At 37.0% G+C, this 21,157-nt stretch overlaps 1 protein-coding gene across 1 annotated transcript in view; it reads left to right on the top strand.

The window, feature by feature from the left end:
* The window catches only part of LOC118002845 (A-kinase anchor protein 6-like), a 286,400-nt gene that overhangs the window by 179,758 nt on the left and 85,485 nt on the right, over window positions 1-21,157 (top strand). The gene's annotated exons all lie outside the window — the stretch shown is intronic.

Genomic DNA, 21,157 nt, shown 5'->3' with positions numbered 1-21,157 from the left:
GAAAAGGGAAGTGTGTGTGTGGGGGGGTGGTATGAGATAGGAGTAGGATGGAGGGAGAAAAAAACTAAATTGTCCAAATCTTACTCTTTGACTGTGTTAGTGCCCTATACACATGATCTTATTTAATGCTCTCACAATGATCCTGGATTATTTTCCCCATTTCATTGATACGAGCCTGAAACACAGAGAGGTTAAGTGACTAGCCTCAAAGATCCAGTTTCTCAGGTTAGGCTAGGGGTTGCTGAGATTCCAAACATCCCCCAAATCTCCAAGGTTTAAAGTTACAAAGATTTATTGCTCACACATACTACACATCCATCACAGGTTGGCTATGGGCTCTGCTTGGTATTGTTCTTACTCCAGGACTCAGACTAATGAGCCAGCCACCCTCTTAAATATTCCCTCAATGTGGCAAAGGGAAAAGAGAGTTCTGGAGGGTCACCCTCTTGACATTAAACCTTCTACCTGGAAGGGAAACACATAACTTCCTCTCCAAATCATTGACCAGAACTAATCACATGGCCCCACCTAACTCCAAAGCTGATGGGGAAATGCATCCCTACTATATGCCTGAAAGGCAGAAAGCTAGAAAGAGTTGTTGCTATTATCAGTAGCTACCACAAGAAATAAGTAAATAAATCAGAGTTTGAACCCAATCTGGTTGGCTTTAATGCCCACAATCTTTCACATGCTACTTGCCTGCTCACTATTGCCCCATATCTTCTTCTCTACAAGAGGCACAATTCTTGCAAGTGCATTTTCCTCCCTCTGCATGAGCTTCTTGTGCCAGAGAGAAAGAAGTTCCTATATATTAAATGGAACATCAGCAGAGAAAACATGATGGGCTTGGGTTTACTCTTTAGCCAATCATCAGGCTGTTCTGTGAAAACCCTCAAACTTTCTTAAGCACCTCAGCACCCTAGGAGAGTGTTGCCATGTGGAGCCTCACAGGAATCTCCTGTATTTTGTCAGATTCAAGAACGCTAAGGCTGAAAATATTTATGTTTTTTTGGGGCGGTGGGGGGGAGATGCACTAAAGACAGCATTGCCCTAGGAAGATTCAACCTCATGGATCCTGTTATTGCCAAAGGGAGTTACTAAAGAAGGGTCCCCATGGAGAGATACTCTAGGGGAATATCATTTGCAGAAAAACCATTTTCCAGTCCTGTCAAGGAGGCAATTTCAGTTCTCAGAAACAAGGGCATTCCCAAGCATATTTTTAATAATGTTGGCATTTGCGAAGCTCATACATTCTTAAACTAGGCACTTCTGCGACACTCTGTACCTAATGAGGCACACTGGGGTAAGCTAAGAGGGAGGCAGTGGTCTTCCTGCCGAACCTTCGTTCATTTACATAAGACACAAAACATAAACATACACACACACACACACACATGCGCATGCACACACACACATACATACACTCACCCACATACGCATTTTCTTTTACTGAAGCCAGAAAAGAGTCAAGCTGGCTAATGCTTCTGGGGTTGAGTCTAATTTTTCTTCTAAACTTTTTTAGACCACAGTGCCTTTCTCCAGAAGGACATCTGTATGCCCCTGTAACTCCTCTGAACTTACTATTTCATTTTTTTTTTTTAAGATTTTATTTATTTGCGAGAGAGAGAATGAGAGACAGAGAGCATGAGAGGGAGGAGGGTCAGAGGGAGAAGCAGACTCCCTGCCGAGCAGGGAGCCCGATGCAGGACTCGATCCCGGGACTCCAGGATCATGACCTGAGCCGAAGGCAGTCGCCTAACCAACTGAGCCACCCAGGCGCCCTGAACTTACTATTTCAGCCGCTCTCCTAAGTAATTGATTCTACATGCTCATTGACATTGGCTTAAAGAAAATTTGTGATTCGTGATATTTCCCTTGTCATCTCATTTTATCCATTGAAAACTAGGAAGTTTGTGGAAGGGGTACATGTACACACGTGATTATGCACACACATTTATGTGTGTTGACACATGTATACACATATACAAAGTATTAACTCATTTAGTTAAAAAAATCTTTTATAAGGATTGAATTTGGATGAAACCAGATTCCTTGGACCAAATATGCTGGTAGTCCCAAGACATTTAAATCATGCATATGTAAATAACTATACAAACTTCCTTCATATATGCCAAGTTTCAGTTTGGAGCTCATTTCTATGTTATAAGTCTTGGCATATTCAATCTTGCTACCTTCATTATAATAGTTTTACTCCGTCAGTATTCATAGGTGCCTCCCTAAGAGAGCCCTCCTTGAGGATAATTTAGCCATGAGTACTTCGTTATAATTAAATGCATACTTTTTGATAGTGATGGTAGGTTTGGACTTTGTGGACCAAATGTGAGAATGAATGATTATAATTTTTGTTAGACTCCACACTCCAGGAGGGCAAGGTTCGTGTCTGTGTTGTTTATTGCCATATCTCCACCGCCCAGTGCCATACCTGGCACATAATAGAAACCCAATAAATACATATTGAGAAACACTTTTCAAACAGATTTATTTAATAAGCTATTAATTAAATCCTACTGATCAGAACTATGCTATCAATTCATTACTTTTGCAAGAAAACAACCCTATTTTCATGCCGTGGTCATTCAGTCTGAAACTTCACGGCCTTCTCTTATATTGGATATAAAAACAAAACCAACAATCTCTCTCCTTTAAAAACCGAAGAGTGTTAAGTGCAGTTCTTAATATTCGGGGTACTCAGACTTGGCCAGGTTGGTGTCAGGGAGAAAGAGAGGAAAAGAAAGAGGGAGGGAGGAAGGGAAGGATCATGATGCCCATGTCTGAGACAAATGGTACAAAAATATTTAACTAATCACCATAATTCTGTGGCTAATCTGCAAAACTGTACTATTTGTTGGTGCATTCTTGATTATGTAGACAGTATAATTACACATATAACTAATACCATGTACCATGCAAATGTAAAACTTAAAAATAGAACAATACATGCAGGTGAACATGGACAGTCTTTAGACATGGTAGGACTATCAGCACATTTTTTTTCTTGTACCATAGTGAATGGGAGAGTTTATTGACATAATTGTTGTAGAAAATTAGGTTTGACCTCAGAGGAGTATGTATGTCTAAAAAGGTAGTCATGAGAGAGGTGAGAAAAACAATAAGAAGTAATCCAAATCCATCGTGATGTGGGTGGATGGATGGTGTATAAAAGACTGACTCCTCTTTCCAAAGCTAGAGCTAGCTAATTCAGAATATGCAACTTAAAAAATTAAGGCTGACCGCTGTAAGGTCAGGAGAAAGCTAAAACGTAATTTTGAAACTTTCTCCCACTCTTTCATTTAAAAAAAAAAAAAGTGACCCTGTTCATAGTTTTTAAAAATAATCCTCATATATGGTCATTTATATTTTTAACTTAGCCATTAATTGTGAGCTTCAATGATTTTATGCAATTAAGAAAAAGCTAAAAGATGTATCATTTAAAATTAGAATTTCATAAAGATTTGTGATGAATTCACCTCTTGCCCCTATTTAGGTCCTTGACATCCATTTGGGTTCACTGTCTTCCCATTGAACTTTGTCCTTCCTCCTCAGCTTTCCTTGGCTGGGACATGTTGAGATTTGAAAATATGTGTGAAGAACGTTCTTCTCTGTGTGCTTTTTCTCTCTTCTTCCTCAGTCTCTTCTGCCTGCTGATGCTAAAGATCCATTCTGTGAGTCACTGGATTTCATACAAGCCATTAACAAAAATCCTCATGTTCATTAAAACTTAAGTATAAATGCATCTCTAGAGTTGAGCTAATTGAATTCTTTTTCTGCAGCATGGGAATATAGCAAAATAACTCAAAGTTGGCTAGCATTTTATAATCCATGTTTTGATGATAGTTTAAGAGGCTCCGTCCGTCCAAGTTTGGGTTAGAAAAAGAGATGAAGTATGGAAACACTGTCAGAAGCCTTTTCTGTTTACAAAAAGATCCAGGGATACCATGAGTAATGCCAGAAATCTCATGTGACAGCCAGCTCTTATGGGATTTTTTGAGCTCACCAAGTTCAGGAAATAGACAGTTCCAGAAAGCTGATTGGAGTTCAAAGATTTTTTTTTTTTAAATTAACTGAAGTGAATAATCGTGTTCTCTGTCCATTGTCCAACACTGCTGCTCAGACCTGTGCTCTGCTGCGGGTGTACATCTCCCCGGGGCTAGGTAATATCAGGCACTCGATAAATACTTTCTGATTTAAATTGCCTGCTTAATGAGTGTTTTCTCCTGAATCTTCCAGAGTGAATCTCTTAGAGGTTTTATACAGTTATTTATTTCCATGGGAAGTGAGAATTTTACCTAGAGTTTCAGGACTGCAAGTGACCTCATAAGGACCTTCATTTCATTTCCTCTCTTTCAAGGATTGTTTTTATCCATTCCAGATAGGAGAGAATTTGTCCTCCATAAAAGATCTTTCCAGGGGAAATTCCACAGCCTCCCATTAAACTGTTTAACAACTCTCCCTTCCCTGAAAGTCTTCCTGTATCTAGTGTAAATCCCTTCTGTTGTTAGGTGTAATTGTCAAATCGGCCAGAATCCATGCTCGGTAATTAAACCTCTTCTTTCTGTTTTCTATATAGTCACATTTCTCAGGCTTTTGCAGGTTTCTTTTCAAGTTAAAAAATCTTTTAAAAGTCCTTTATATCAGTTTTGTCTATACTCTAACTGAAACCACTTCTATCCTCTGTTGTAGGAGAAAATATGCTAATACTGAGATAGCGCTGGTAAATCCATATATTTGAGGGGCTTTACCAAGCTCCATGGATTTCTCCATCAGGTTTTTCAACTCTCTCTTATTAACAGTTGATAAAATAGTTCATGGATGGTTTGGAAGAGGAATATGGCCTGTCTGAGATAGTATGACTTACATCATATACCTAAAAAAAAAAAAAAAAAGTTTGAAAAGGAAGAGAAAATGATATAAAATGGGCTAAAAAATCTTCCTCCCATTTAGGGACAGGGCTGCTTCTCCCAGTGGATGCGTAATATATTATTTATGTAAGAGTGAGCTTCATGTTTTTGGCTCATATTCCATTTGGAGCATATACAGTATGACAGTTTCCTTGGCTTATTGTTGTATATATGGCTATCTATTTTTAATACATTGCTTTTGTCTTTTTTCATGCTTGCTTACATCTGTTGTTATGAAAACTGACATAAAGTTTTTAAACATAAAAGAAGTGATGGGGAAAGAGATGGTAAGAGACAAACAACATTTCAAAGGAACGCAAGATGAAGAAACAGGAGCAAAGTCTCCATGGAAAGAACCAAAAGCAGCCTCTGCAGGATAAATGGGAGGGGGAGTCAGAACAGAATTCTGTAGTCACAGAGGAAAAAATGGTCATGAGGCTACATAAAGCATTTCTATGTTAGAAGGAACATAATACATTTTCCACCAAATTGTTTAAACTTTTTAAGCTGTAGTTTTCAAACCTGTGAAATGGGGATAACGCCCACTTTGAAAGGTTGTCAGGATTCCATGAGTAATGTATATAAGGGGTTCAGCCTTGTGCTTGGTAAATAGCTCCAGACAAAATACAGACTCAGGGGTTAACTATAGCCTGAAGGTCGAATCCAGCCCATGGCCCGTTCATTTTTTTTTTAATAAAGTTTTATTGGAACATAGCCAAGCACATTCATTTATGTATTGTTTGTGGCTGTTTTTATACTTCAATAACAGAATTGAGTAGTTTCAACAGTTACCATATGGCCAGCATGCCTAAATTATCTGACTCTGCAGAAAAAGTTCACCAGTCCCTTGTATAAATAACTATTATGACAACTCTTCAGTAATATACATTATTCTACAGACTTGAATGATTTTCCAGTTCAATTTTCTGGCTTTTGTATCACAATAATACCTGATGAGTATTATTCTTTTGCCCAAGGTTCTAGTTTTCCTCCTGTAACAACCCAAAGTCTGCCCAGTTTCCTTGCTCTTCAATATAGCCTTAAATGGTTAATTGGTTCATTTCACCACCAGGTGGCCTCCTATACTCTATTGTGCTTGTGGGACCCAAAGGAAAGCAGAAAATGGATCTAATGCATTTCTTTCAACTTTGGCTGTGATTCTGCTCTTAGTAGCACTTCTCCAGTGGCTCTGCTACTCTGAAATCACTCTCTATTTTATGTTTGGTCCTGAAACATAAATTCACACTGACCTTTTTAGAAAATGAATTCTAAATCAGGGTTAGAAACAGTTAAAACAGTAAAAACAAAATAAAAATATTTAAATGCCTACTCACACCTACATCAAAGTAGTTTTTTTAAAAAAGAAGTTTGGCTATCACGTAAGAGGATTACCATGACTCAGTATTATTCTCAGCTGTGTCCTAGCAGGATTAATTAATCTTGAAGCTTCCACAGGAAAGACAAAGGCCACTGCCCCTCAGATCTCCATATGTTAATTTCTTGAAGAGCATAGGTGGACTTCAGATCAGTACCCCAGTTTCTTTATGTTTTTTAATTCTCTAAATTTTCTTTTTGAATTTTCATTTATCTTATTTTTGAGCTTTGCTAAAGACCAGTGCCATGCAAGGAAGATTAGAAAGCTGTGTGATAAAGTGCTGGAGAAGGAGGCTGGATTCTCCTTGGGCAATGACTCTTATCCTCTCAGATTTCATCTTCTTCATCTATAAGGCCAAGGGGATGGACTGGGTGGCTTAAAGGTCCATTCCAACTTCAAGATTCTCTCACTGGTGAAAAATCAAAGGTTATTCCAATTAGTAATTGGTTTGGCTAGGAACCATCTGGCAAAAACCGGAATTTTAGGAACTCGATTTCAAAGGCTATGGAAACAAACGCATGGGTAAATATAATTTTGTGGCAAGCTACCGTAAAAAAGCGTATAGTTTCTAAATGCCACATTATTTTTAGTTCATTTCAGGTGGTAGTCGTAAATGCAAATTTTATGAGCCTTCTTAGACCCTTTCCTTTACATTTTACTTTTATTCAGTAGTAGATAACTTCAGTTGGATTCTGAACAGTGTCTTGCTAAATCTGTCATGGAAGTTTAGCTTTCTCTTTGACGTCTTATTTTCTACACATTTTAATTTTCCTACCTTTTTCTTTGGGCAGAATGATCAAATCCTCTTCAGATTTCTTTGCAGCATAGGACAGATATATTCACTTATATTTCCATTGAAAACGGGTCATTCTATATGGTACAAACAACCTGTTCTTACCTTCTGCTTGAGTTGCGATATGCACATCACTGGTTTGTATTTGAAATGTCACATTGGATGTCATGGCAAATACTGCTAAAGGCATTTAGCTGTCTATGAGGAAAGGACCAGAATTGTCCCTAGGGCATTTTGGTAAAGAACAGGCTCACGTTTGAATTCAGAGTTACCCTGGGAGACCTAGTGACAGGCAATCTCTCTAATTCCAAATTCCCTACTGGGGCTACTTCTCTGGAGAGCTATCTGGTTAAAGGCAGATTCATACTTGCTTGGGGAAAAATTGATTACAAGTTTTTTCCCACTTTACAAACTGCACTAATTAGTATCAAGCTCAACTAATAATTTATGAAATTTGCATTGCTTTCTGTTTGCCTAAGCACAAACATTTCCTACCATATATATTTTTCAATATATGTTCACATGTCTCATGTTCATGTCTAATACATATTAGGAATTAACAGTCTAATAATCTTACCTTTAAAAGTCAGGAAAAGTGAGAAGAAATGATGCTGTTATTAGTGACCGTAAAGATGTGGCAATAAGCATCTGTTAGGGATTACTGTATGCTCTGAAAAGCAAAATAAAAGGAAGATTATCATTTTCCTTCAGTAATTTATAACCCATTTGGAAAAGCAAAACCAAAAAACATGAAATAATAGCAAAGATAGCAAATATGTATGGTACCAAAAAAAAAAAAAATAAGTGCTGGTCTTCTTAGAATGTCTTCATAAGAAGAAATGATATTTGAACTGGACATCGCTGCATAGAATTTAAATAAGTGGAATGAAGATACAGAGGTAGATACATTGCAGAAGAATACAACATTGTGTGTGTGTGGGGGGATGCCCTCAGATCTAGGAGTTAGTTTGACCCATGACTAGGACTTTATCCAAATCAGGAAGATACATTGGAGAAGAGGAGCAAATCAGCAGCACCTCCTAATGGCTTTCATCCATGTGTTCAATGAAAGTCAACAAAAGGCAAGATTGTTGTCCATTGAACATTGAATTCTCGATTCAGTGTTTCATGTAGTGAAGGGAAATTATATACATAAATATGCATACTAATGGCATAAAAGAGATGAGAAAAGTTATGCCAAAGGTCATATTTTCTTAGCAGGCAACATTTGGATCAAGTTTGAACAAACACTTGTATCTAGTGCTTATTATGTAACAGGAGTTGTTCTAGGATCTTTGCATATATTAGCGCATCCAATCCTCACAGCAACCTTGTGAAAGAAGTATTAGTATTATCGCCAGATGAGCAACTAAGGCACAGGGACGTGCACAGCTAGTAAGCAATGCAAGCAAAGTTTAACAATGGGCAATCTGATTCCAGGCATATATTTTATTTTCATTTATTTATTTATTTTTGCCAAACTCCTTGAATCTCATTGACTCACAAATTAAAATGCTTGGCATGGGTCCTTCTGTCACCATGTTTATAGAACCCAGTGATCAAATGGTTATGTGTGTGTAGGTTTTGAGAAGTAGTATTACTAGGTAATACCAGCATGTTCCCTCCTCCCTTTATTAAGGGGAGAGAAAAATAGTAACACCTTATTGATATATTTTCTAAAAGATGAGGACTATATATACATAGTTAATATGTATGTATTATATATAAATATGTATACATGATATGTGTTATATATAAATATTGTTTACCTTTTCAATGACTGCTCCCCATTGTGACCTATTTTATTCTCTAATGTGGACAGTAGTTCCAATACATTATTTCTAAGACAGATAATAAAAAGGAATGGGAAATACAAGGTCTTAACTTGCAAATGGGCCACAGACCACATTATCTTATTACAAGTCATATGTATTAAAATCGAAGACTTTGTTTTAAAATGGCACATTTTACGTAGAGATCTGAAATTTCACACAAACAAGATCTGTTTATTTCTTAAAACGTCTGTGGTGGGTAAGTGGTGAGGATATCATTGTCCCTGTTTTACAGATGGGATGACCACGAAAATATGAAATAACTTCCCTCAATAGAGCAAGCCACCAATAGAGCAAAGGCAGAAGGAACAGCCACAGAGAAAGTGGTGCCCAGTGAAGGGGCTCCCTATTGATGTGCTTAGAGAAAATCCTCAAAATCACAGGTTTTGCACCTATTTCTTCTTGAGCAATTATCTGTTGTTATGGCTATAAGCTGCACTAAATGGCCACATCCTGGTACTTCTGGGCTTTTTTGTTTCAATCTCCACTTACTGAATTTTTGCGCCCTTATGCTAATTTTTAGGTCATCGGTATCATATTCCTTCATCCAATTATTTCAGGGGAACCAGTCACTGAAAACCTTCTCTCTAGCTGTGATTTCCTTCCTCTTCTGCAATATTCTCTAGTTTTATGTAGTTTTTAGATTTATTCTCTGTGGACTAGTTATTGTTGCCCCTATCTGGTGAAACTTTTGTAACTTCCCCTATTTTCTTATTACTTTCTCTCCCTCCATCTGTGTATTTCCTTCATTTTGTTCTCTAAATCTTTCCTCCTTCCTCTTTCTGACTTTTATCACTCTTGTGATGGGACAAACACACACACACACACACACACACACACACTGTGTTTCTCTTTGATGGAGCTATTCTAATAAACGTCCTTGAATGTTTATGGCAGACTCCCTTACATAGCTGGAAAAATGCTCAAAAGCACTTATCATAACCAGCATTTGCTCTTTATAGTCTTAGTTTATGCTAATAAATTTTCATCTGTAACCTAGAGCTTCTTTAAACTGTGAGCCATCATTCTTCTGAACAACAGGTATGACTGTCAGTGAGAGCCTGTCTGCCCTTTTAGCCTCAACTTCAAGCTACTAAAAAAATCTGTGGAGGTTTGGAGGATGAACTTAACACCAAAATGAATCTGGCCATAGATGCTCCAAGGATGGGGTTCTCAAGTGTGTTTTGACCACTCCAAAGTCAGTTTGAATGATATTCTTGACCTTATTTATTTACATTATACTCCCGGGGCCTACCAGTTTTCTCAGAATTCTGGACTGATATCTAAAGATGCATTTCCAAAAATGACAGCATGACCTAGCAAACTAAACTGAAATCCCTCCTGAAAGTTCTCTTTCTGGGTTTTAGTGATATCTTACTGACCTTGGGCAAGTCACTTAGCTTCTATGTATCAATTTCCAATCTGTAAGACAGAAGTGATATTACTAACTTTCCCCATGGGCTTGCCATAGGAGAACAAAAAAGAAAACGATCCGTTGAAATGACAGTCAAACTTTCTGATGCTGGAGCAACAGAGCTTAAAGCCTGAAATCTCTAAAATTTATTTTCTTAAGATCTCTTTCTAGTAAATATGGACATGTATCCCCAAAGAAACCAAAGAAAAAGAGGCTAGAACAGAAAGGTTTTTAAATCTATAGCAGATTGGTGTTGGAACTGGAAATTAGACCCACCTCTTGCATCCTGGTCAAATATCATTGCTCTGAGAAAACCCTGAATTCCTAAAAGGTGTCCTTAAATATTTAAAAGGTTTCTGTCTTCTTTTTCTTTGATACATTTTATAGAAGCTTTTCTTAGGTTAACCATTCCTGGCCATGGGAAACAATTAACTTTGTTCACAGTTTCTGTCTAAAAATTGAGAGTGATATTTTTGTGTTGGGGGTTCTGATCAAATAGTTTTTCACTGAGCATGAAGTTCAAAGATAAATGGAGGCAATCACATGCCACTCATTTCTGTGTACTAATACTATACTGGACATATATTTCAACCGCTGATATAGGCTCACTTGGTCTTTTATCTGGGAGAAATTCAAATGAATAAGTATTTTCCAACTTTTGCATCTAACCCATAATGCTAAGAGTTAACTATGGATAAAGATTGAACAGCACATGATCCCTGACCATATACACTCCATGTAGGAACTTATAATCTAATTCTGAAACTACATTCATCCCTATCTGATGTGAAGGTACCAGAGTACCCTCAAAAAGTGGCCTAAGGCATCAAATATTTTACAGTTCAGGGATTTGGGCATTCACCAAGAAAAACTCCATGGCATTTTGGCTCTATTAAGATTATAGATGTAAAAACCCTTTAAAAAGTCAAAAATACACTACAAAGGAAAAAAATCTTGATGTGAATATATAATGGTATGATGGCATTTCCATTGTGTTTTGGACAACTCTGGAAATGTTTTGATTGGCTCTGTCTTAAAACCTAAAACATGGTGAGTTCTGGATAATCATGGTGAGTTTCTCAGTGCTGGTGGCCACAGTCCCTGAGGAATGCCCATGTGCACTAAACTTGAAAAGATAGCTTTTGATAATGACATTATGCGGGAGGGGGTTGTGCTCTCAGCCTTCATTTAGGCCACTGATTCTCATAGATTTCTGAAGTCACAGTGTACTGCAGCAGTATCTTTTTGATAAACTACAATGGCTACAGTGTTCTACCTCTCATTTTTTCTTGTCATCCTCAAAGAGAAAGCAAGATATTCTCTTTGAAGAAACACTATCAACAGCATTAACATGAGAAATATATCGTCTCTTCCTTATGAAATTAATTTGGCATTATTTTTGAGGTGCGTAACATCTTGGCAACTGCTTTGGTTTAAAACTCTGTGATTTGGGAAAAGCACGTTTCAGAATGTTTAATTCAGCGATACAAAAGGCACTAATGAAATATGCATGTATGAATTTTATATCATATTAGTTCCCTCTTTCTTGAAATCTGAATAAAAGCCAAACATCTGGATTACGTTTGAAAAGCCTGAATTTCCAATTTTCAGAGAGATTCAATCTATTTTGACATTGCACACTTAGCCTTAACATTTACAGTGTGCTATTAACATTACTTGCAATTGTAAAAAAAAAAAAAAAAAAGTCCAGATTTAAACAAACTTGGTGCCTCCTAATGCTAAAAATATATCTATATTTGAAATGGCTGTTGCTGCACAACTGTATACGTCCATGGTTTGGGCTTCATCAGCATTTCTATTATAAATACTTGCACTGAACAAGCCTATAATTCTGCTATAGAGATATGGGGTAAGCTTTGGTATATAAATTCTCCCATGGTTGTATATTAAAACAACAAACAGCAATTCATGTATCGCTTAGGCTTAGTTTGAAAAAGTATTCATTGATTCAGTGCTTACTGAAGACCTCAAATATTCAAGGTACTCCATGATGGGCCAAAAAAGGAATAGCCCTCATCCTTGGGTTTATTCTTCAAATATAAGATAGATAATAAGATTTCTGTTTTTATACATATTTGGGCATATTTTGGCAGCTAGGCTAAAGGCAAATGTATATTTATGGTCATAATTTAGGGAAGTAAATATGGATATCAATGCTTTGTCTCACTTCATGATCATAGTTTATTTAAGATATAGCTGGTCAAGTTTTAAGGGGTAAAATAAGTTCTATGTCTACACAAGAGATCAAGGAAGATAGAAGAATGTGACACTGTGTTTGAAGTTTGCATAATAGTAAACCTTCAGTGGGCTTTAATTAACTACACTCAAATTTTTACTGGATTTCTTGTAGTATATAGTAGGTAAATCTCACTCTTCTGTGACATGTGGAGAACAGCTAAAGTGAGGAATTTCCCTTTTCTCGTCTTATTTTGCTTTATTTAAAAAAAAATCCATTAGATTATAAAGTAGTACCCAATGAAACAAAAATAGATGTGTTTCAAGGCATCTGTTTAGATCAGAGGATGGAAAGCAAAAGAAATAATACTTCTAAATTGGAAACTTTTTTAAAGGAGAAAACTGAGTTTCCATTACATTAATTGCTGCTCCTCGTGTCTTTTTTCCATCCTACACTACGTACTCTAACGGATATTACATAATTGCATAACTATTCTTACTATGTGCTGACATGACATTACGACAGCCCTGATATGGTGCATCATAATGAAACCGTAATTAGAACAGTCATGATGTATTATGGCAACGATCCACATCGTCACTGAAGTGCATTGGAATGCACAGAAAACCCATTGAGATGTGCAGATTTTCAACATAATATAGCACAACCATGGAGTTTCATAGCATGGAGGAGAAATTGCCATTATGCCCACACTGCTGGCAGCAAGGTTATAACACATTTCTTCAATCTGTTAGAGAAAGTTCTGTATTGATCGAAGAAATTTTTTGAGAGTGCCATTTGTGAAGTTTATGTCTATAAAACAAATCTGCCGGAAAGACCTTGTTGAAATATGGACTTAACTGCATAAATTCTATAGAGGTTTCCCATAAAATATTTACCAAAATAAAGGACCCAAAAGGTTTCATTTAATATCTCAAATTCAATGAAATACTTTCCTAAAGTAGTACAGATTGAAGATGATTTGAGGATTTTTATTTAATGTTGCCTTTTCTTCTCATTTTCAGAGTCCTATCTTGAACTCTGATTGTATAGCTTACATTTTATGTGGTTGTATCTCTGCTCCCTTGTGGTTCTCCTAGGTTTCTCTACATGAGAATCTTCTATGTGAGTCTTGTTCCAGTAAGTGGTGGCTTCTCCTTGACGTGGTGTGTTTTGGTCTTGGCATTCCTCCTATACACAGAATAATATGATTGTTATGGCTGATTTGGCGATGTGAGCCCAAAGAAGCTCAACTTTCTAAAACAGAGAGGAACTTTAAACTTTATTTTCTAGGCCAGCCCTCATTCAGGGCCTCATTATCTCATAAAACCTCCCAACCACGTACACTTCTGGTCTCTACCTGAATACCTGTGGTAAGTGGGAGCTCCCTGTCGCCCAAGCTCCACTCCTACTCGTTCTTCAGCCTTTGATCCCATTGCCTGACCTCTGAGACCAGATGAAAGAAATTAATATTTTCTATTGAAAGTCCTCCAATTTTCCAAGTCTGCTAACATGTCCTTCCCTCTCTTCTCTCATCTTCAACTCTTACTTACCCTTGGCTGAATATCTTCAGCTCCTTCAACAGCTTGCTCCTTGGGGAAGTGTTGAATATTCTGCCTTCCTTGAGTGCTTTCCTTTGGACATTTTAGACATTGTCGAAGCCCCGCTTGGAAAATGGAACCCAACCAGAACCAGGACTGCAGGTTTGGGCTTAGTAAGTCACAATCAAACTGATCTGTTGCTTTTCTTATTTATAACCCTGTGTTTGTCTCAATCCAGCCCCAAATCGTATTTCGTTTTTTATATTTACCTTCCACTGTCTGTTGACTCATTGAACCTAAAGACAGTTGAAGCCTACTTACTTCTGTTGTTGATGCAGTTTTTGTATTTTTATTTTTTTAATTGGTGGGAAATTATTATCTCAGGCTTGACATATATCATATCTCCTATTTAGATTAATCTACTCTGCTAGCATGTTGTGTTCCCTTTGGAGAATAGTATCATCATAAATAGACATTGTGAAGCAGTTGCCTATGAATCAGATCCAACTCAGAGACATAGTTTGGCCTGTACAGTGTTAAAAAAAAGTTTTAATTCAACATATAAAAATTAGGAGATTTCACCTGAAAATATGTATTTCTGGCTTCTCTTAAACATGTATCCCTGTTCATATAGCAGCTGTATTGAAGCCATATTCTCAACAGAGAACAGTGGGCAGAGCTGAGTAGTGGTTGCTCCTTGTAGATGGAACTTGTGTTCTCCTACCCTCCACAATCCACACTACTTCTCCCTTTTCCCCCTTCACTGGGATTGAATGTTAGTAATCCTCACATTTTTGCATTGTTTTTCTTTTAGTAGAGAAAACAGTTCTCTTTTTCCAAGACACTAGCAACAGTTAGCGTGAAAAAGGATGACTTACCTGTGCACGACTCACCTTCTTTCCATTAGCCGCCAGGCAGTAGGGTACTGGAGCTGGCTAGTCCTGGCTCAGAAGAATTGGTTATTCAGTACTCAGGAATTTTGCCAGCAGTAGCAACCTTTGGTAGTTTGGAATCTGCCATGGTTGGAGTATTTACACCAGGGAAATCGGCGAACACTATAAATCGGGGCTTTCTTTTTTTTCTTTTTCCCCCAGAGAGCCAGTTTGTGAGTATACGGCCACCTTGTATGTATTTGAATTCCTGATCTCTGAACTAAAATACTTATTATTCTTTATTGATCATTGAGATTAGTATGACCCGGCAATCCAATCAACATGCCATATACATATTTTATTTTTATGTATCATTAATAAAAATATCGAGTACAACTAGACCAAAAAAGAGCCTTGTGGTATAACATATCCATGAAACCGTGATCTTTACATATGTTGTTCAACAGGTTCTCAGGAAAACTCCTTGTACTTCTGTGCTTCTAAATGATTGCATCCTTCTGCTCACTTTATGCTTATGAAAATCTAATATACCTGATCTAGGAATTCACATCCTTGCTGTAGAGATTTAAGTCATTAGATTTTGTGTGTATGTTCTCAGCAATTTAATTATGTTTAAAATCTGGTTAATAGTGTAGTAAATAACTGGTATTGCTACAAAATTGCATTGAGAAGGTATTAGGATTGAATTTCTACACAAGTTGACAGTCAATTAAAATTTCCATATATCCAGTGAGTTAGCCAGTTCTTGGCCAGGGACCTAGAACAAATGCCTTCCTCCTAAGCCGATCATTTCAAAACAGGCAAAATTTATAATAAAGTCAAATCAAGACTCAGTGCATCAACTAAAATGTGAGCCTGGTTTATCAAATACAGATCAAAAGTAAGAGATAGACTAGAGAGCACCCACGAAATTTTTTCCTTAAATTCCTCTATTTTTTATTGTCACTGGAGGAAAAATAACACATTAAAACCTCCTTACTGAATTACTGTCCTAAACCAATAGATCCATGGGGCTTGTTCAGCTAAAAACCACAACAGACTTTGTAATGCAGTGATGTAATCTTGGCTTTGTGTCATTTATATTCAACCTAAAAAAAAAAAAAAAAAACAATTTTCCTGAATAGACAGGCTGACAACAATATTGTTCGGTGTGGGTTTTTATTTGGATTCTTTCCAAATGGTTCACATGCCTTCACAGTAACACATCATGCTTGCTTACGTTTTTTGCCTGAATTCCAAAGTTTGCCCCTTTTACTAGCTTTCTATTTTTCTTTTAAGGTCTCATGTTTGTAAAACTAACCAGCTCCACCACAAAATTAGGATGTATCTTGCAGAGTGCATTCATTTTACTTTTTGCATATTTTTCCCGAGGTCATGTCAAGGTTAGTTTGAATTCCATCCTACATTAAGACTTCTTTCACAGCTATTTAGCTCGGCAGCCTACTCCCCGCTGGGGTCTGCCCCTTGGGCACGTCAAAGCTTCAGACCTGACAAATCACACACAGATGAAGCTGTACAGTTTTTTAAACAGTTTCATCAGTAACTTTTTTTTCTTTTTCACTATCCTCCTTCATATTGAGATTTTTTTTTCCCTCTGAATTACCATTTAAGGAATTTTAAGTTCTATTTGAAACACTTTGTTTTCCATCAGAATTGCAAACCAGCAATATCATTTATTTTCTAGTATATCATACTAATAGCCTCCTAGTCACCAAGACTACAGACTGAAAGACCCGCAGACCGTTCCTGATGAGTATAACTGTAATTCCATTGTTAAAATCTATTTGTAGCAGGAAGCTTAGTGTTAGAAAGGTGGCTACATCTACCGGAATCAGAAAAAAAAAAAAAAATGTCAACCATAAAAATGCATCGAGTTTATGACATATTATGGGTTGAGCCTGGAAATGTTTCTCAAATGGTTCGTAATATGCTCTTATCAGTATTTTAGCAAATTGTGAAACTAATGGTGCAACTCCATTTCCTGTTTAATTGATGAAGTTAAAATGCTTGGTTGCTAATGAGTGTATTAGCAAACAATGTCCCCTCGACAGGCTTAAGTAGATCAGGATTTTTTTAAAGCAGCTTACAGTCCTTATTTTTATATAACAGAAAAAATTGGCTGCCACAAAATTGCTAGATCAACTGAAGAAATGGTGTAATTATTGCTGTATAGTCATTTTGGCAATGTCAAACGGCCAGATTATAGTTTTCTAGTTTCTCACACTAGAAAATAGTTATTTTCTTTTACAAACCATAGGCTTTTCATACATTCTCATTCAGGACAAACAATACCTGAAGATCTTAACTGCAGACTAAGCAGAAAACTTAGAAGTGAGAAGAAAAAATAATATTTGAATGATTCTCCTCTCCTCGGTCCTCTTTTACGGTTAGCTCAGTATAAAAGTACCCAGCGAAGGGGTCCATAAAGGTTGCCTGGTTGAAACTAATTAAAGACAGGTCTAAATAGAAAAAGAAAAGAAAAGGGGATCAAAGGAATTACATTAGGTGTCAGGATGTTGTTCGGGGACATTTTATTTAGGTTTTTGTAATTCTGTTCCAGGAAAAAGCTAAATTCTAAAAAAGTCCATTTTTTGCCATAATTCCACATTTGCATTATTTTTGCAATAAGATACGTGTCAACAGGCAAACATCTTGAAGAAATCATTTCGGCATTGGCGCATTAACACATTATGGTGAAAAGAGAGGCTTGTGCTTTTCACGCAGTGCATTTCAGTCTTCAATTAATGTGAAAGCACTACAATGCCCATGCAACTTCTCTTGCCTAGTGGTGCACCATTTATCATTGCAGTTTTACATTGACCTTGACACCCACTTCATTAGAATAAAGATTGTCTACCATTTAGGTTACATTGTTCCTCTGCACAGAGACCCCATGCAAATTTCTGTTCAGATAGAAGAGCTGCGAGGCTGTCAGAGGTCATCTGCATTAAATGATTGCTGCTATTTTCCAACTGCTTCTTTTCATTCTACTCAATTCAGGCTAGGAGGATCAATCAAGTCCTCTGCCTGAAACAGTGGGACTGCTGGGAATATAACTGTTTTGGGTAGTAGTGGATATGCCCTAAACAGTATTAAATATTTAATATAAACTCATTAAAGGCCATGCAAAGGCTTCAGAAAGATAGCAGATTTATAGGGAAATCTAAGGGGCTAGAGAACCTTTTAAAAAATAAATAGAAGCCTAATAATCAATTTTATAATTTTAGAGAGTAAGATTACAATAGTTCTGGAACTTAGTTAAATCTTTTCTGTGGAGACTTCTTTCTCACCCTTGACGTGGGTAGGGAAGGGATGAGACAGGCAGGCTTGGTATTCCTATGCAGTATTTTACATGAAATCAGAATGAAAAGTTTTCAGTTCTTGGTGTTTTTATTTTTCTTCTATAACAGTGAATTCTGCCCTGGGTATTATTTTCAAAGGCTTAGGTATTTGTTATGTAAAAGAAATGATTGGAGAAATAAGTTGCCAGGTTTCCTACTTAGGTTTTCTGAGTGATATAATTGGAATTAAATTATTAATGGGAGATACTTTAAAAAAGATTGTTTTATGATCTTCTATTAGGGAATTTGCAATTCATTTTAATATTTGTAGTTTGATTTATATTAAAGATAATGCAATCTATGTCCAATTAACAATACATGGCCAATGTAATGTGATTTCCAGATCATGCAAATGGAATAAGCTAGAAGAGGGGGTAAAACTCAATTCTTAACCTCAGATGTAATTTGCTGTGCGAGTTCTGGCAATTTTAAATGACATTGCACTTTTTAATTTTTCCAAAGGCTCAGCAGCAAATTTATCCCAATCAAGAAAGCCTATTATTAATTTACAAGGACAATTGTAGGAGTCTTTATAATTTCTCTGTGCAATTATTCGCCATAAATTGCTAATGGCAAAATACAAAGAGTTTGTAAGAAATAACGACTATTATTTGTCTTGGGCGTGAGCCTTCTTCCATCTTGCGCATCTTCCTGAAGTGTTGGTGATATTGGCTCCATGTGAAGCATCCCGCGTGTTGTGAGAGGCTAGACACTGGTGTCCTGGAATGGGGGGCGGCGTAAGAGCTTCTGTAGAGATGGCGCTGGCCTCTAGCAGATTCCTGCACTCGGGGGCATGTACAGCTGAGCCGTGGACCCTGGACTTTCATATAAAAAGACTCTTTGTTCACCACTGAATGGCATTAGGCATGGACTTGCTGAGGGGCCACCATGAAGCCTCGCCCGAGGAGGGCAAACACTAGCCAGGGAGCACAATACGGGAGTCACAGACAGACACATCACTGCAGTTTTGTGCAAAAATGCGTATTTTCATGTATAGTTTTCCAGTAGTTTGGTGTTTGGGTGTATTCCTAGCATAATGCTTTCTTGTAAATAGGCTAAAATACATTTTTTTTTTCCCTTGCCGTATTTTCTCTATCTTTCTGTTGTGAGTTTTCGAGAAAGGGGGATTATGCGGGCTAGCCAGGTGTTTGCGGTATTACTTTGCACTGGGAGAGATACTCACACTTGTTATTCTAATAACTAGATCTTTTCCTTGCTTTAACTCTTCCTAATAGAAAGTCACGTAAAGCCCAGTTAAAATATGGCATAAGATGTAAATACTCCAACCCTGAAGACACAGAATTGGACAGCCCTATTCTAATAATCAAGGAAATTGTTTGGTTTAAATCTTGTGTTTCTCGTAGCCCAAACTTCACTCTCTGCTCAGCAATGTCTGGTCTCTTTTCAGCATAACCAACAGAAGCACCATACAAAAGTCTTACAATGGATGTCTTAATCTCTCTGTGTGCTTTTAGAGCATTATTTTGAATTCCATCATGCTGCCTTTTTTCTTTCCTCTTCTGAAGTTTTATTACAACAGCAGAATTCCCAGGGAGCTTTGGGGGCAAGGTTCACATAATATAGCCCTGAAGTTTTGCTTAGGTGGAATCCATCCCCCCATCCTGGTCATCTTTTGATGATCTTTCTATTTCAAAAAGATTCACTGGGTAGAGTCTTATAGCATTAGCTGTATGTAGTTTATTTTCTATTTTTTTTATTTACTAGACAGTGAGCATCTACAACCCTTTCATGATGCTTTCTTTCTCTGACCTCACAGTGACAAGGCATCTTGTTCTTTAACATTGAGGGAGGCAGAAAAATGCTTGAGTTGCTCAATGTGTGCCTTCTATACCAGTTTCAAAATGGCTTATTCTTCTGGTTTCCATGGTGACAATTAACACTGTTTCAAGGCATTGTTCCAGTCTCCATTTGGGCAGAATTTTTGGTGTGATTTTTAACAAAAAAAAAAAAAGATTTTAGGAGGGAAAAGAGCCTTTAGCATAACTGTCAAAAAAGTTATCTCAATCAAGTCTTTATACATTTCTAGTTATATTTACTTCAGAAATCCCTGTTTTTACTGGCTTTGTTTTATAATTCAATTTCAGCACTTGTGTTTTTAAAAAGTAAGCACTGAATAAGAATTTCTAAAAACTTCTTTAATTTTTGGTTAAAATAGCAAGCTAGTGTTTGTGGTTATTTTTAACTCTGTTTTTAAAGTGTTCTTACATACCTTCTGTACACACAGGAGTGGCATTTAGGATAGGAGTGGCCTGTGTCTTTAATTTAGATCATTCACGTATCTATTAGGAGGCTTCATTAGTCAAAATTGAATTGGCCAAGCAAATACACTTAATAATGTAAATATGCCCTTTCAATAGAGTATATTTTATTTTTGACTAGACAGAGAGGCCCACAGCAGGTGCTGCGGGGAAATTAAATACTGGATGCTTATTTACCTTAGCACTCAAGAAAAGCCATCTGACTTTAACTTTGTTAATCTCATTTTGGGCTATTGAAGAGTAGTCTCTATCATAATATCCCCAGACTATAGGACACAATGGGGCAGCCTCTGCTCACTTACTGCTGTGGGTGAAATGAATATGAAGATTAAATTATCTTCTCACCACAGGACAAAGTAGCCCTACTTGATAGGATGACTGAGAACTGATAGAGCTGGTGGTTGATTCTCCCCATCTAAGGCTTCTGGAAAGATGTTGGAGAGAAGAGCAAAACACCTTGAGCCTCAACATAAACAACCCTCTGGCATCGCTACATACATATACGACTTGAGGTCCTAATCGCATCAGATTCAACCTTCAGAGTCCCTCAAAAATTAAAATAAATATTTTTGC

Source organism: Mirounga leonina, unplaced genomic scaffold (genome assembly GCF_011800145.1).
Source record: "Mirounga leonina isolate KUSES-001 unplaced genomic scaffold, KU_Mleo_1.0 Mir_83, whole genome shotgun sequence".
Lineage (NCBI taxonomy): Eukaryota > Metazoa > Chordata > Mammalia > Carnivora > Phocidae > Mirounga > Mirounga leonina.
The sequence above is the reverse complement of the archived record's forward strand: the minus strand, read 5'-3'. Positions and strand labels throughout refer to the sequence as shown.